Here is a 15,597-nt window from a genome sequence, read left to right on the forward strand (position 1 = left end):
TCTTTTGTTTTTCTTGCTCATAATATTTTGATTTTTAAATCATTTCCCAAGCCTTCTGTTTCAAATCATTTCACTGGGGTGAGACGGGGAGTTATCTATGGGACCATTGCGCACATTTCTTTAAAAATGTATTTTCAACAATATCTTCACTTAATTTTGTAAAGGTTTCTATAATCCTAGAAGAGACTGCAAGGTTTTTGGTTTTCTCCTAAAATACAATTTTGAGCCATAACAAACCATGTGGTTGACCGTTTTGGTTAGTTTCTAGGCAGAACATATTAAATAATGCACATTCCCTAGTCTGGACCGGGAACCTTGCAAATCCCTATGTCATCATCAGCATTATTTAAAAGATGGCACACACATTGACATCTGGGAGCCAATTCATCATTTAATTAAATTATCCTGTAATGAAATCTTCTGTAATGAGATTAATCTAAATTATTTATCAGGCGCTGACACAGGCGCAAGACTTGGTTAATAATGAATGAGGGTTCTGTCTGTTCTGCTTCCAAAAGCAGGACTCACTTCAGCCACTAAAATGTTTTTTATTTTGATATTACAATAATATTTAACCAACCTTATTTCAGAAATATATTGTGGGATGGCCGGGTTTTTTTGGGGATGGGTGAGAGGTGGAATAATCAAATGTAGTCTTTGCTACATTTCCCTATACAGTAGGACATGAGTCAGGCCGTGGGTCATATTTCTCCCTGTCAGGAAGGTGGTTTGCTTGTTTGCAGAAAGGCTCCAGGGAGAATGTGTTACAGTGCCTGCAAGTAGGTAACCATGGCAGCAATCATATATGTTAAAAAAAAATGCAAATTTAAGGAACAGCTCTAATGGTAACGATCTGTGCACTTGAGGTTTTGCAAATATTGATTATTAATAACTGATTTTGTGGATGACTGAAAAAATCTTGATACCATTAAGAGGGCCAGGATTTCCCAAACTCCTTTATTAACGCTGCAATATTTACAGGGAATGTGTTGCCTTTATTCATGAAAGAGACGTTGTTATGTAATGCTTGAATGGCATGGAATGAAATATTTTTTGGAGCAAATACAGAAAAATAACATCCTAAAAGTGCACTGTAAAAACTCATGATGTAGTACTTATGGCGCCATCTTCAGGACTAGTCAAGTAACTTACCTGCTGACCTGTTGAAGAAAAAATGTGTTCTTGATGTTTTTTTAATCTTTATGTTCAATTTTTCAAAACAACTCTCTCAGTTTTCAGTGTTAAAATCTCTTGAAGTTGTAATACGCGTTAATACATCGAAGTATGTAGCCGGGAAGGTGTAACAGTATGGAGTTATTTTATTTCAATTGTTGCAGTTTTACATTGTCAGGTTTTTTTTTATCTTTGAGCACTTTTAGAATGAATCTTTGGACTTTCCTTATTATACCAAAAACATTTTAAATTAACACTAGTATTGCAAAATACTAGTGTTTAGCATAATAGGATCAAGCGGTGTTGAAAACTTTAACCCATGAATGAATTATCTTCTTAATTTGGCTTTCCCTTCAATTACTCCTTTTGTTACACCGAACATCCGGAAAATGTTTACTTCAGTATGTGTTTCTAAACCTCATTGACTCATGGAGCCCAATGAAAGGTAATAATAAATACTTTTAAAGTATTAATGACTAACTCGTGCCTCTTTCTAGTGTGTTAGAGGTCTGCGCTGTTTTTGAAAGTGCAACTTCATTATATCATCAGAGCAAAGATAACAAAATAAAGTTTAACTTCTGTTTGACAAAAAAGACTGTTGCTTAAATCAACTACAGTACCACTAGAAATTAAAGTAGACATTTGGCTAAATGTAAGGAAATTCCATAAATTTCTTTGATTTGCCTGTATTCCATTAGGTTTCTGGCAGTATCTTTGAGTACTTGGCCAGGGCTGATGTTTACCTGTGTGCTGTTGAAGAAATATGACAAGGGCTGCAGCTAATAGCATTCTAATTTTTTTTTAGTAGTCTAGGTATTTCCTGAAGGGTTCGACGCTTTCAGACAAAAATGCTTCTTTCTGCAGACAGGGTGACTGCTGAACTGTGTTTCCACAACACAGTTTGCAGACTTATCCAGCAGTCCTGACTGCAGCACTACTTGTACACTGCCTCTTCCAACTCTGGTAGTTTGCTGTAAAACTAATTGAATTGCATATGCTGTATCTGAACTTCGTCTTTTTGTTTTCAGGTGATGTAGTAGTCTTTCTTTTGGTATTGTAACCCGTGTTTCTTTCTTGCTTTTAGCATAGTCTTCATGTAACTGATGTGCCACAAGTTAGCCAGGCTACTTTGGCTGTATCTATGACTGCACCAGAATTCCTTCAGAAGTTGACAGTATGTTTAAAACAGACTGTGACTCAGTCAGATATTCTGTTCACTTTATAGACAGCGTGTGCAGTTTAAAATAGGTTTTGAACACAGCGCACTTTGCCTGGTACACAAAGTTTTACACAGGTGCTTATACTTAATTTTCTGTGGTGTGAAATATCACTTTCTGGTGACTGAAATATTCCAGGAGTACCCCGTTCAAATGAATATTTTGTGTAAATAAATATAAAATATGTGTTTTTCATTCAGCAGAAGTTGCCCTTTTTAATTGATAGCACCAGTCGTTTTGGTAGATCTATACATTGTGCCGTGCAATTTTTTTTTAAACCGTGAAACATTTAAGAGAATTTTCAGCCTCCCAAGATCCTTTCTAATAATAAAGTGCTTGAGTTGTCAAAGTGACGGCACAGATGTTCTAATCTGTACTGACACAGCTTCCTAACGCAGCACATCAATCATGTGTTATTAGCTTTAATAGAGCTTGGACATTTTCCGTCACTTAAACATTGCAGTGGTGACAAAAGTGAACCAGAAATGTGCTGCAGGTGTAAGCTTCACTCAAACCCCAGTTGTGACAGGCGTCTCAGGGTCTCCACCATGGAGGAAGGGTGCCATCTTCAGTCTCTTCTCTCCTTTGTTTAAGTCAGTGGCACAGTGATTTTGTGCTAGGTTAGTTAAACTATGATATTTGTACTAGTTTAGTTGTGCAGCAGATTTTTAGAGAAAGCTGTTAAAAATTATTCCGGTTGCCTAAATATTGCAAATTGGTGGATTTCAGAATGGTTTTTTTTTCAGATGAAGCCTTCTGTTTTAGTTCTTTTCTATGGTTTAAGTTTTCAAATTGTTGAACTAAAGCTTAAAGAAACTGTTCCTTTTTCATCAACAGTTTTTTTTCATGCAATTCCTGAAACTATTAGCTAGAAATTCAATTCCTTGTAATAAAATTCCAAATAGTTTCATATAAAATTAATTTCTGGATCCATTCTTCCAAGGTTAAGTTTCTCACTGTAATTTGTGAAAGAAATAACAAAAAATATAGTAAAGTTTGCAAAAACTCCTATATGTTTATTTAATTTATAAATGGTCAATTTTTAATAACTATAAAATAGACACCGCTTCATTAAGCAAAAAACAAAAGTAAAAGAAAAAAAACACCATGCTAAAGGACATTTTTAATTTGCTACAGTCTGACTAATTTTTAAGCAGCTCTGTGAAAACCACATTGCAAAAAATTCTTGCAAAAAAATTCTAAATTCCCTTCTGTGAGTGAAACTTCACATGCTAAAGAGCAGATGCGTCACAAAGTGACAGCAGGCTAGCAGAGGCTGGGGATGTGGCTACACCAATGAGACCTGGGATAAATGCAGCACATTATATATCCAGTGAAAGACAGGAGCTGTTGACTAGGTGACCTCTGAATGTAAGTCAGCTTGCTATAAACAGAAGAGTGTGGAAAGCTATTGGTCAGCCTGAAACTTGTTTACTATTCTGACTATCCTCATGGTAAACTTAAATCAACAGGGCTGAACCTTGGAACATGATTACAGCTTTAAAAGGGAAGAAATCAGCAGAGAAAATAAAAACAATACTGTTGAGAAAATAACCACTTGGCAAATTGAGAAGCTGCGGCATATTTGTAACATTGAACTGGTGACCAAACTGACTAAGTTAAAGAAAAAAAAACAAAATTTAATATCTTCCTTGCAGAGGTGAAAACAAAATGAAAATTTTGGAGTTTTAACTGAAGAGCTGTGTATTTTTCTGGTAAGACCTTACCTTTTTTTTTGCTTTGTTTCCAGTTAAACAATGAGACCGTTGTTTCACGTATCTGCCCAATGTCTAGATAATTGAACAGCTTACCTGAGAATTGTTTCCTCTATTCCATTACGGATTGCAAGTCGCAGTGGATGATATATTATCATTGTCATTCCAAAGTAACTTTGTTAATTCCTTGTAGCTTTAGCTCAGTAGGATGGAAATAAATTGTTTATAACCTGGGCAGTTCATTTCTGGGAAAGTGAAAAAACAATTGTTGAGGTTGCTGGTGTTCTTCAGTATATGTGTCCATGCGGTCTCCTGGTGAAAGGCAAGCTTGTGTTATAGAGATAAGTTACAGTATTTGTAAGACAAGAGTGTCCTGTTACTTTTGAATTACAGAACTTATTTTTTAGTTCATTGTAGAATGATTTTTTCACTTGACGCATTCAGAGTCAAACTCAATGAACGATGCTGTTCAGTGAGCCTTTCTTGTTGCAGCTTTTTTTCCTTTTGTACTGGAGGGTAATTCTACCTTGCTTACAGCAAATGTGATCAGAAATGTTGGCTTTCATTTTATTATTGCGGACGAATGTTCTACTCTCCCTGCTGAAGTTGAGTTTTAGACTTGCTTTTGCTCAGTGCAAACCAGTAAAGAAGAAATCTGAATTTTTGTGTCACCTTATCTGTAATGGTGTCTCATAACAATTTGTTAGAAGGAAGTCAAGACCTACGGAGGGAGGATTAAGTTACAAATCCGTTCTAAATCATTACAGATAGAAGAGGAGACCTAGAAGATTCAACTGAAATGTTTAATAAAAATATTATTTCATTTCTTGTTAAAGTATAATAGATACATTTGTTTAAAAAGTCAGTTAAATATGTTGCAAACATTTTCTGCTAGTAACGTACAAGAAATAATTTGCAACAATCTGCTAAACAATCAACCTCCTCCATCTTTAATTTGCTTATTTGTAAGTTTATCCTAATAACAAGACCTGGTTGTCAGAAATATTATTACTGGTTGGAGTGATGCAGTCCCCTATTTGGCAGATATATCTGTTTAAAGTCGAATTTCAGTTTAAAGAGCAACTGTCGGTGCTTGCAATCTGAGGCCATGTCATGAGTTGGCAAAATGTTTGCTGACTTCTTGAAAGTCTGCTTCATTCACGGGACACAGCCAGTGAGAGGTTACCACAGGAGTGTCTCGTTATCAGGCTTGTGGAGGAAACAGAATACCACAGACTGAGCTCTTCTGTGTCTGAAATCAGTTTTTCTCCTTTAGGGCTTTGGATTGTTTTGAGAACCTGGCTTCTGTTTTCATTGTAATAACAGGTATGGCAGTGTGTAAAGGAGGGAAGGTTTTCCTGTCTCGTTTAGTTCTGTAGGCTAATGCCACAAAACTACAGAGCTCCTGTATGAAATAGAGACTGATGCTTGGTGTTTAAAGCAAGCAGACTGTTATGTGGACTGCCCAGTTGTTTTTCTTCCGTACATGTTCTTTTATGAAAGTGTAACTTAAAAGTTTGGCTGTAGTGAAAAATATACTTGACGTTGTGTGTTAAGAATATTGGGCAGATTATTTTGCCTAAAGAAGTGCATGTTGAGAGGAATGTGATTAATGTTTGACACTTAGTTGAGAGTAAACTTTAATAATAATACAAATGCAGATCATTTTGTGGGGGAATACAGTACATTTAGGTGCGATTTGACTTCTTTCTCTGTCGGTAAATGTATTTCAGTTCAGCTTGTACCTATCAAACCTTAAATACTTCAGTGTATCATTGAGTTTTAAATAAACTGTCTAGTATTTAGTTTGAAGCACAGTAATAAATATGTTACAGGCTTTATTTTGCAGGGAAATATTGGCAATGTTTTTGTATAAATCTCATAAAGTTGCAGAGAAAATAAGTTTTCTTTATCTCTACTAAGTAACTTTCTGGACTCCTAAGCTGCTCCTGTTATTAAGGCAATGGCTATAAAACAGGTTACGATTACCGTTTCCAAACTGATAGAAAAAAAATATTTTTGAAGCCACATTTAAGTGGCTGCTACAATTTTTAAAAAGCACTTTAAAAATGATTTGATCTTTACAAAACTTTATGCAATTCTGGCTTCCTTGTGATAATATATAATCCTAGTCTCAGATAAGCAGTTTTAAAAATGGGTTAACTTTATTCTAGAAAATGAGGGCATTCTGCATTGGTTACATCTATCAAAATATGATGATTTTACTATATGATTAATTGAAAAATATCCAGATGTATAAACATCAAAGCTCTGGAAATCTATTAATATATTTCCTGAGAAAACAAATCATCTTTTTATCTACTGAAAGGGCTCCTCAACCGTATTTCTTTTTGATTACATAGATTGATCAGACTTAACATGTTCTACAATTATCACAGACTGTGGAAACTCACGTGGATATTGTGCATTTTACATATCAAAAAATAATGCAATAGTCCTCTTTGTGATTTTATTGATTATTTGCCATTTAAAGATGGGATAGTTCATTTGTTGCATGCGACTCTGTGGGATACTGCGCTTGGAGTGAAAAACCAAGTCCTGTGTTCCGACTAATGTGAAGTTTTGTTTTAAGTGTTGTTTTTTATTTGAGTTCTGTTGCTTCTTTGAATTCTGTTGAAACTATTTGTGGAGATATGCCTTCAATGTGTTCTTTTAAATCTGTACATTTGGAAAATTATGTTGACTTGTAGAAAACAGCAGCACCATTTAAGGGTGTATGGAAAGCATTTTATTTAAACCCCTTACATAGGTTTATTCTGCTGAAGTAATTGAAGGTCATACCAGAGGAGGCAAACAAAGCTGAAGGAATTACAGACATCTTTGAAAATATTGCTGATAAGTTCCATTGGTTTATAATTACCCAGAAACTAATTGTTTATGGTTCCCCACACATGCAGCAGATTGCAAGCATTGCATCTGCAGTATGTGACAACATCTTTTCAGACTCCGCTGCCTTCCTGGGTTTACATTTGCTTTAGTTTCTAAAACAAATAATATAAATTTTCTATATTTTTGCACTGACACAACACATTAAAGCAAATGCTCAACCTGAAACCTGTTAAATTGAAGTTTATTGGTAATTTTTGTTCTGAGGAGATTCACTTGGTATTAAAAATGTAAAAATAGGTCATTTAGTTGTTACTGTGTAAGGTCTCTGTAAATGGTATTTTATATTCTGCTTTAAGTATTTTAATAAGATTGCAAAAAAATTGTGAAAACTACAAAATAATTCCCATGTGCAATTACATTAGATTTCTGAATGTTTTTGTGGGACTAGTGTTTATTATGCTTAACTGAAATGATGACAAAGAGAGTATCATATTATTAATTGTAAGTTCTTTAATAATAAAAAAAACTTTCAGTTGAAATTAAAATGCCAACACAATTTAAAAGCACCTCCAGTACCTCATATTTTGCCATCTAAATAGCATTCATGTGTACAGTAACTGTAGTGGACCAATATAACAGTTGTCCTTTAAACCTTATGATAGTTTTGTGACAGTCGTTCAAAGATAATTGGATTAAAGGAGACCACAAAAACACCAATGTGCAGTAAATGGAAGAAAATGCATTATCAGCAAAAGATAATGAAAAAGTACAGGTAATTCAGTTATTACGCTACATGGCCTATGTTTTATTCTTGAATCACAGAGGTGGTGTTTTAACTAAAAATCACTGCTAACGGTTTTTTTTTCAGATATTCTATATTAGTTCTCATATTTATCCAGTTTCCGTGTAACACGTTCAACTTTTTTTTACAATTTCTCGCAGTGGTTTATAAATATCATTAGGGAAGATAACTGAAGCAATAAATGTATGAATCCCTGCATTTATGAGGCATTAAATGGCTCACATGCGCTAAATAAATCCCGAGGCTGCCAGGTTGAGCTATTTATTAGGGGCATGGGGGCTGAATACTCTGGGGATATCCTAGGTTTGGTATTGTAGTTTTATTCTGAGATTTTTTAAATTAAAAGATAGCTTCACCAAAATGGGCAGCAACTTTCTATGAAGAAAAAAACTGCTATGTTACAACTCCAATTCTAGAAAAATGTTGTCTCGCAGTCAGGTTTATTTGTCAGATCAAAATGTATCTTTGTATTTGGAGGATCTTTAATTGCTAATGCTAAAATCTATATAAAGTCGCCTGTGTATGTGACACATTTTGTGTAGTTTACGCAGTGCTGCTATTTTTGTTGTGGTTCACTTAGGACCAATGAATAACTGGCACCAAGAGTTATTTTTTGTGACTTGAATGTTTTCTTTTTCACAAGTTCAATTGTAATAGGCTTTAACCTTGCCAGCAGTTCCAGCTCTTTGGGCTGAAGAATTCTTTTTTTTTTTATTTCAACTCATGCCCTGAGTTCACACAGCTCATACTGAAACGAATCCCTATGTTACACTAATACTCAGCTCGGAAGAGTAGGTTTATTAATATGTAATATTAATGTTATAGTACAAAATCAAACATTTAAAAATCCAAATAAAAAGAAAATGTTTTAAAACCTTACTTCTTGTCCTGTCTTCCTTTTTTGGTTTTTTTCTTTCTTCCTTTCTCTCTCTTTAATTTTTAATATTTTAGCTTTACTTTTACTTTATTTCTAGCAAATATCCCCTACCTAACTTTTTGTACTTTTTGATTTTGTTACATCAACTACTTTACTTACCTTTTTCCCCAGTACTTACTATCTGTGCAGGAGGTGGACCCCAACATTGTTCAAAATTGGCCCCTGATTGATCAGTCATCTTTGAGCCATCTCCAAAGGCCAATTATTCAGCCAGTCAAGGCTCAGGACTTGAACAATTGACTTTGTTGCATCGTGGATGCGCCCAGTCAACTTTGAAATGTATTTTTGTTTGCTGGTCAAGCTGAAAGCACTCCTCAGTGGCTCCAGCAGCACAACTATTCCCAACAGATAACTTACCTTCAGCACACTAAGGGTTAACATTTTTAATATATTCTATATATATATATATTATAAAAATAAACTAATATCTTCAACAACATTGGCATCCTTGACTCAGGTGAGCTCAAAAATAATGAAATGTCTTTTTATTAACCTTATAATAATTTTATCTGCCTATTCCAATAATTGGTGATGCCTCTGCTTTCAGTAGATTCACTACTTAACTATCTGTTCAATAATGTCTAAAAATATATCTGTTATGTAGGAAAGAACACGTGTTATTCATCTTTTAATGTGTTCAAGATTTTTGGAGTGTCAGGTAAAACAATTCAAGCAACTTCCATTTTGAAATTTGTCAGTTTGAGGAAATGATCTGCAATGTCCAAATGTGCATCGGCTTAGGTGCCACTGGTTCCGATCTTTGGGGAAATATACAGTCCATTTTGGATTCACAAGTTAGGATGCATTGTTTTTAATTTTTTTAAATGTTAAAAATTCTGTGCTTAAACTTTTTCATATAAGAAAAATAAAACATTTCAATTTCTGTTCTTTTAATGCTTTACCTTAATGAATTATAATTTTACTTGTCTTTGTATGAGAAGATTATTTAACAACAGATATAGCATAATTCTGGAGGTTAATATTCTTTCAGATATGCATTCCATTTGTGACTCTACTCCCCATATCCTAACACCCACCAAGTACTGTTCACCCATCACCCCTGTGCTCGCTAATCTACACTGCCTCCTAGTCCAGCAACACCTCAAGTTTAAAATTCTCATCCTTGTTTTCAAATCCCTCCATGGCCTCGCCCCTCCCTATCTCTGTAACCCCCTCCAATCCTTTGAGATCGCTGCGCTCATCCAATTCTGGCCTGTTGCACATCCCCGATTTCCTCTGTCCCCACCGTTGCTGGCTGTCCCTTCAGCTGCCTAGGCCCTAAGCTCTGGAATTCCCTCCCTAAACCTCTCCGCCTCTCTACCTCTCTCTTCCTTTAAGACGCTCCTTAAAACCTACCTCTTTGACCAAGCTTTTGGTCACCTGTGCTAATATCTCCTTATGTGGCTCAGTGTCAAATTTTGATAGCGCTCCTGTGAAGCACCTTGGAACGTTTTACTACGTTAAAGGCGCTATATAGATACAAGTTGTTGTGTATTTATTTTGAGTACTTCCATGCAGAGTGCATATAAAGTATGCTGCTGTATGAAACTAACGGTAAATATTTTCTCGATTCGTGGTAATAATAATGTTATAGCGCACTTCAGATAACAAAGAATTTAGAAGTTTTTCTTCCCTTTACCTATGAACATTGTATTGAATAACAAGCTTTGGAACTGAACACTTTGGGCCTGAAATTACGATGGTTTCAACAGTGTATGCACTGTGTACGCTGTCAGAAGCCGTCTGAAAGGCCTCACAAGCTCCGGGTTTCCGCATGTGTGAAAACCCGGAACTTGCGATCTGTCAAGTTTTGCATTGACGGATCCTTCGCATCCGCTACAAAATCACTTTCACTGGCGCAGAGTTAGGCTACTGCCCAGTGAATACCACGAAACCCTTACGCCTGGTAAAAGCAGGCGTAAGGCCTGCTTTTACCAGCGTAAGGGTTAAAATTAATGTTAAAATACATTTTTTTAATTATTAAAACATACACATACATTTAAAATGAGTTTAGGTACATTTTGGCCCATTTCAAAATGTATGGCCTAGAAATTCGGTGGGCTGCGCCACCAGTTAGCGCCTAAAGAGGGCACTCAGTGGCTTTAGCGCCACTGGCCGTGCCTTCTGCGATATTTAGCGAGCGCTAATGGCGGCGTTAGCCTGTTGCGCTGCGCCACCACCGATGACGTCATCGGTGGGCGCAGCGCCCCGCTACCGCCCTGATCACGATATTTGGTCGCGCCCACCTCTGTAACACCGATCGCAAATCGCGCCCGGTTCACGGGGCCTACCTGTGGCGGTAGTGGCGCAAATTAAGGTGGAGGTGCGGGGCGGCCATTTTTTCGGTGGCCGCCTGCCAGCACCTCCATCCCCGGCCTCCTGATCCCCCCCCCCCCGGGCAGTGCCGGCTGTGTCCTGAGAGCCCGGCACTTCTCCTCGGTGCCGGGCTCTTTTGCCGGCACTCGCGATCGGTCATCGCGCTGGTGCAGGCCCCTCCCCCTTAAGAAGGGGAGGAGGGCCTGCAGTACCGCAGTGCACTGTGCCGCAGTGTGTGGCGCTGCGGCACGTCGCGCTGCGATATTCAGTTTGAGCGCCCCAAGCGGGACGTGGGGAGCCTCGAGCAGCGCCCCGAGTCCCTCTTGGGGCGCTCCAACTGAATATCGGGAAGGCGCAAGTGGCTCCGCCCGGAGCGCAAATTCTAGCGCCCAGGCGAGCTTGGCGCCCCAAACGCGGCGCCACCGAATTTTTAGCCCAATACGTTTATTTTTCAAAGTATAATTTTTTTTATTAAATGCTTAATTAAAGGGTCTTTTAATTAATTTTGAACATGGGGACATTTATTTTTATTTAAGTGGTGTGAATTCTTATTTATTTGGGGATTTCTAATATGCTTATGGGGATTCCGTGCGTAAATGATTGGTTGGCCAGGCCCGCGTGATCCCAGGGACGCTTGCGAACCGCGTGCGTCCCTGGGATCCATGGGCCTTTGCCCAGGCATACGCCATGCAGGCCTGAGAAGGGAACTCTTATGTGGCTCGGTGTCAAATTTTGATAGCGCTCCTGTGAAGCACCTTGGAAGATTTTACTCATCTGGGGTAGCTACATTAAAGGCGCTATATAGATACAAGTTGTTGTGTATTTATTTTGAGTACTTCCATGCAGAGTGCGTATAAAGTATGCTGCTGCATGAAACTAACGGTAAATGATATTTTCTCGATTCGTGGTAATAATATTGTTATAGTGCACTTCAGATAACAAAGAATTTAGAAGTTTTTCTTCCCTTTACCTATGAACATTGTATTGAATAACAAGCTTTGGAACTCAACACTTTGGGCCTGAAATTACGATGGCCAGGAGGTGAGTACAGAAATATTTAGCGGTTCGGAGACGGACTCACCGCAAATTCAGGGCCAATATTCTTTAACCAGGAACATTAGCTACCCCAGATGAGTAAAAGCACAGGCTATAAAAGAAGAGTCAACCTGTCCCTACACTTTTCTTACAATGTGCTTCAACACCCTGCTGCATTAATGTGACATTTCCACTACCTCCTGCACAATCTATCCCTATCCCTGTGGACATCTTCCTACTCAGAACTGGGTGTGACTGCCCAAACTAATTTCACTTAGGGTCAGCAAATCTTCAGCAAGCTGAGACAATTATTGTACTTTTTGGCCTGGATTTGAACTAAATGTCTCAGAGTTAAAAGGACAAATTTTTAATTCTGTATTCCAGATCCCCATAAAATTAAAAGGTGAAATTTACATGGTGAAGTAGTTGATGAATAATAATGTTTAACTGACTTTTTGACCAACAGTTGACCTACAAATTAAAGAGTATGTGCCATTAATTTGTTTATTGTAAGCATACTGCATGTATTGAATGCAAAACTATATTGAACACTTAAATGAGAATTGCCCTTATTAATTTAATAAAACCAGATTCTATGGAAAGTAATGTTGGCCAATTTTACTTTTGTCCCCCAAAACTATGGGAAAGGCTTTCGATAAAGTCCCGCATAGGAGACTGATCAAGAAGGTAAGAGCCCATGGGATCCAGGGTGCCTTGGCACATTGGATCCAAAACTGGCTTAGTGGCAGAAGGCAGAGGGTGATGGTCGAAGGTTGTTTTTGTGACTGGAAGCCTGTGTCCAGTGGGGTACCGCAGGGATCGGTGCTGGGTAGGGTTGCAAAATTCTGGGAATTTTTAAAAGAGGAAACTTTCCATGGGAATTTTCAGGAATTTTGGGAATTTATGGGAATTTTGAGTTTTTTTGCACACTGATGGTTTTTGTCTCTGACCCTTATATTATCTTTGTCGTCAAAATAGACATACTGTTCCATACAAATAAAAACAGGCTTTCAAAACTTTATTTAGGTTATAATTTTGAACTTTATTGAACCCCCACAAAAAAGACCCATCTAAAATAAAATAAAAAGAGCGTCAGCTTATTTAGCCTGTAATTTGTCCTTATTTTGTCCCTTTGAGTCTTCTACTCATGAGTCTTCTGAGTCTTCTACTCCTCATTGCTTCTCCTGATTCTCTGACTCTGGCTCTGACGTGTCCATTTCCTCCTCTGTGTCAGTGTCTAGCTGTGTGGTGGATACTTCTGTATCTGGCTCAATAAGTTGTAGGTTCGCCCGGATAGCCACCAGTTTCTCCACTCTCTTGTTAGTCAGCCTGTTGCGCACCTTTGTATGCGTATTCCTAAAAAGTGACCAGTTTCGTTTAGAGGCCGCTGATGAAGGTGGTATTTGGAGTATCACCGATGCAATAGGTGACAGGGCCTCAGATGCACAAAGTCCCTTCCACCAGGTATGTGCACTGATATGCTTGCATGATTCCCATATCCCATCCCCATTCCAAAGACCTTGCTTGGTAGAGAACTTTGCCAGACTTCCCAGAACTTTGCCCACATCCAGATTGAGATGGTGTGAGGGTAGAAATCACACTGTAAGCGCTGTTGATCTGTTCTCCAGAAAGTATTGGTCTCCCAACATGCTTTGGGTCCAGCATGTATGCTGCAGCATGAATCGGCTTGACACAAAATTCTTGACGCGTCTGTATGAATTGAACAATTGCCTTCGCCTCTGCTTTGAGCAGCAGGGATGTGGGTAGGGCAATGCTGATTTGTTCTTTTAAATCAGTAAAAAGCCTGAGAACATCTGACAAGACAGCGTCATCTCCTTCAATCTGAGCAATTGCAGATGCTACTGGTGAGAGTAGTTTAAGGCTGCTAACCACTCTCTCCCAAAACACATCATCCAGCAGTATTTTCTTGATGGTGGTTTCCATATCCCCAGACTGGGATATTGCCATTTCTTGCAGCGACTCCTTACCCTCCAGAAGGCTGTTGTACATTATGACAACACCACCCCATCTAGTGTTGTTGGGCAGCTTCAGTGTGGTGTTCTTGTTCTTTGTCATTTGCTTGGAGTTGTAGGTTGCTGCAACTACCTGTTTTCCCCTGACATACTTAACAACTTGCTTGGCTCTCTTGTACAGTGCTTCCATGGTTCTCAAACCCATACTGTCCTTGAGGAGCAGGTTAAGCCCATGAGCTGCGCACCCAATAGACGTAATATGAGGGTAGGCCTCCTCCACTTGAGCCCAAGCAGCCTTCATATTCGCAGCATTGTCAGTAACTACTGCAAAGACCTTTTGTGATCCAAGATCGTTGATGACCGCTTTCAGCTCATCAGCAATGTATGTGCCTGTGTGTCTGTTGTCCTTCATGTCTGTGCTCTTGAAGAACACTGGGAGAGGAGTGGAGACGATGCAGTTTATGATGCCCTCCCCTCGTACATTTGACCACCCATCTGATATAACTGCAACGCAGTCTGCCATCGCTATCGTTTCTTTGAGCTTTCCTTGGACTCTGTTATACTCAGCCTCCAGCAAATAAGTAGACAAAGCATGTCTGGTGGGAGGACAGTGTGCAGGGCGAATAACATTGAAAAATCTCTTCCAGTACACATTGGCTGTGAGCATGAGGGGTGAGCCTGTTGCATATACAGCTCGAGCAAGGCACTCATCTGCATTCTTCTGACTATGGTTATCCATTGTATCAAAGAACCTTCCAAGTGGGCCAGGAGTTGCTGATGATAAGGAGCCTGATGCTGAATGAGAACCATCATCTTCTTGAATGGAAGCAGAGGAACTCTGGGCTGACTGCTGTGAGATTTGAGTGAAGTTGTTGCATTTGGATAAATGCTGCTGCATCTTTGTGGCATTCTTTACATATGGCTTTCTACAGTGTTTGCACATGTACACAGTCTTTCCATCTTTAATGCCTGGGGTAAAATGCTTCCACACATCCGACGGTAAACGTGGCATTGTTCTATGCAGAGAAATAAAGGGCATTCATCTCTGTGTCGAACTGCGGTCGATCAGCACGATTGCAACAGGGTGAGTACATTTTTGCTGATGCTCCATGTGATGGAAGCATGACCTGTACACACACGACGCTACATCACCAATAGTGTATTATTTTGTATATTTTAAATTGAAGGACAACAGAGTTCAACAAGTAACTGGTTTATTTGGTATAAAGTCTGATTTACTTACTGCATCATCACAACATCAACAGAAAACAAAATGACTTCCCTCAGGACCCCTAACCTGGATCTTAAAAAAACTATAGCAGTCTTACAGATGCCTGCAGGCCAATCACAATTCGATATGCAAATATTACAAATAGAGGGAGCTAATCGCTCATCCACTCATCCAACCAATCAGGACACATTTGTTCACAGTCACACACAAAACTTGTAATTATTAAAACAAGCCAAGTAAGAAGATAAACATATATTGATTGAGAAATTCCTTAATAATTAAGATTCCATCTCTTAGTAATTTTAAGAGAGGACCTGTGGAAAAAAAAAAGAAAGAAATACAAGAAAA

At 38.4% G+C, this 15,597-nt stretch overlaps 1 protein-coding gene across 26 annotated transcripts in view; it reads left to right on the forward strand.

Annotated features, from left to right (window-relative positions):
• Positions 1-15,597, forward strand: part of eya4 (EYA transcriptional coactivator and phosphatase 4) — a 496,999-nt gene that overhangs the window by 262,284 nt on the left and 219,118 nt on the right. For 6 of the 26 annotated variants that reach the window (XM_085997587.1, XM_085997592.1, XM_085997596.1 and 3 more), the window contains exon 1: positions 3,768-4,105. The exons of 18 other annotated variants lie outside the window; for them this stretch is intronic. The gene's annotated coding sequence lies outside the window, so the exon portion shown is untranslated. Of the gene's footprint in view, positions 1-3,767; positions 4,106-5,292; positions 5,432-15,597 lie in introns of those variants that run through there. 2 more of the 26 variants (XM_085997588.1, XM_085997595.1) reach the window with 1 other exon arrangement.

Source organism: Somniosus microcephalus, chromosome 9 (assembly GCF_052327205.1).
Source record: "Somniosus microcephalus isolate GS21.2 chromosome 9, FLI_Smic_1.0, whole genome shotgun sequence".
In the NCBI taxonomy this organism is placed as follows: domain Eukaryota; kingdom Metazoa; phylum Chordata; class Chondrichthyes; order Squaliformes; family Somniosidae; genus Somniosus; species Somniosus microcephalus.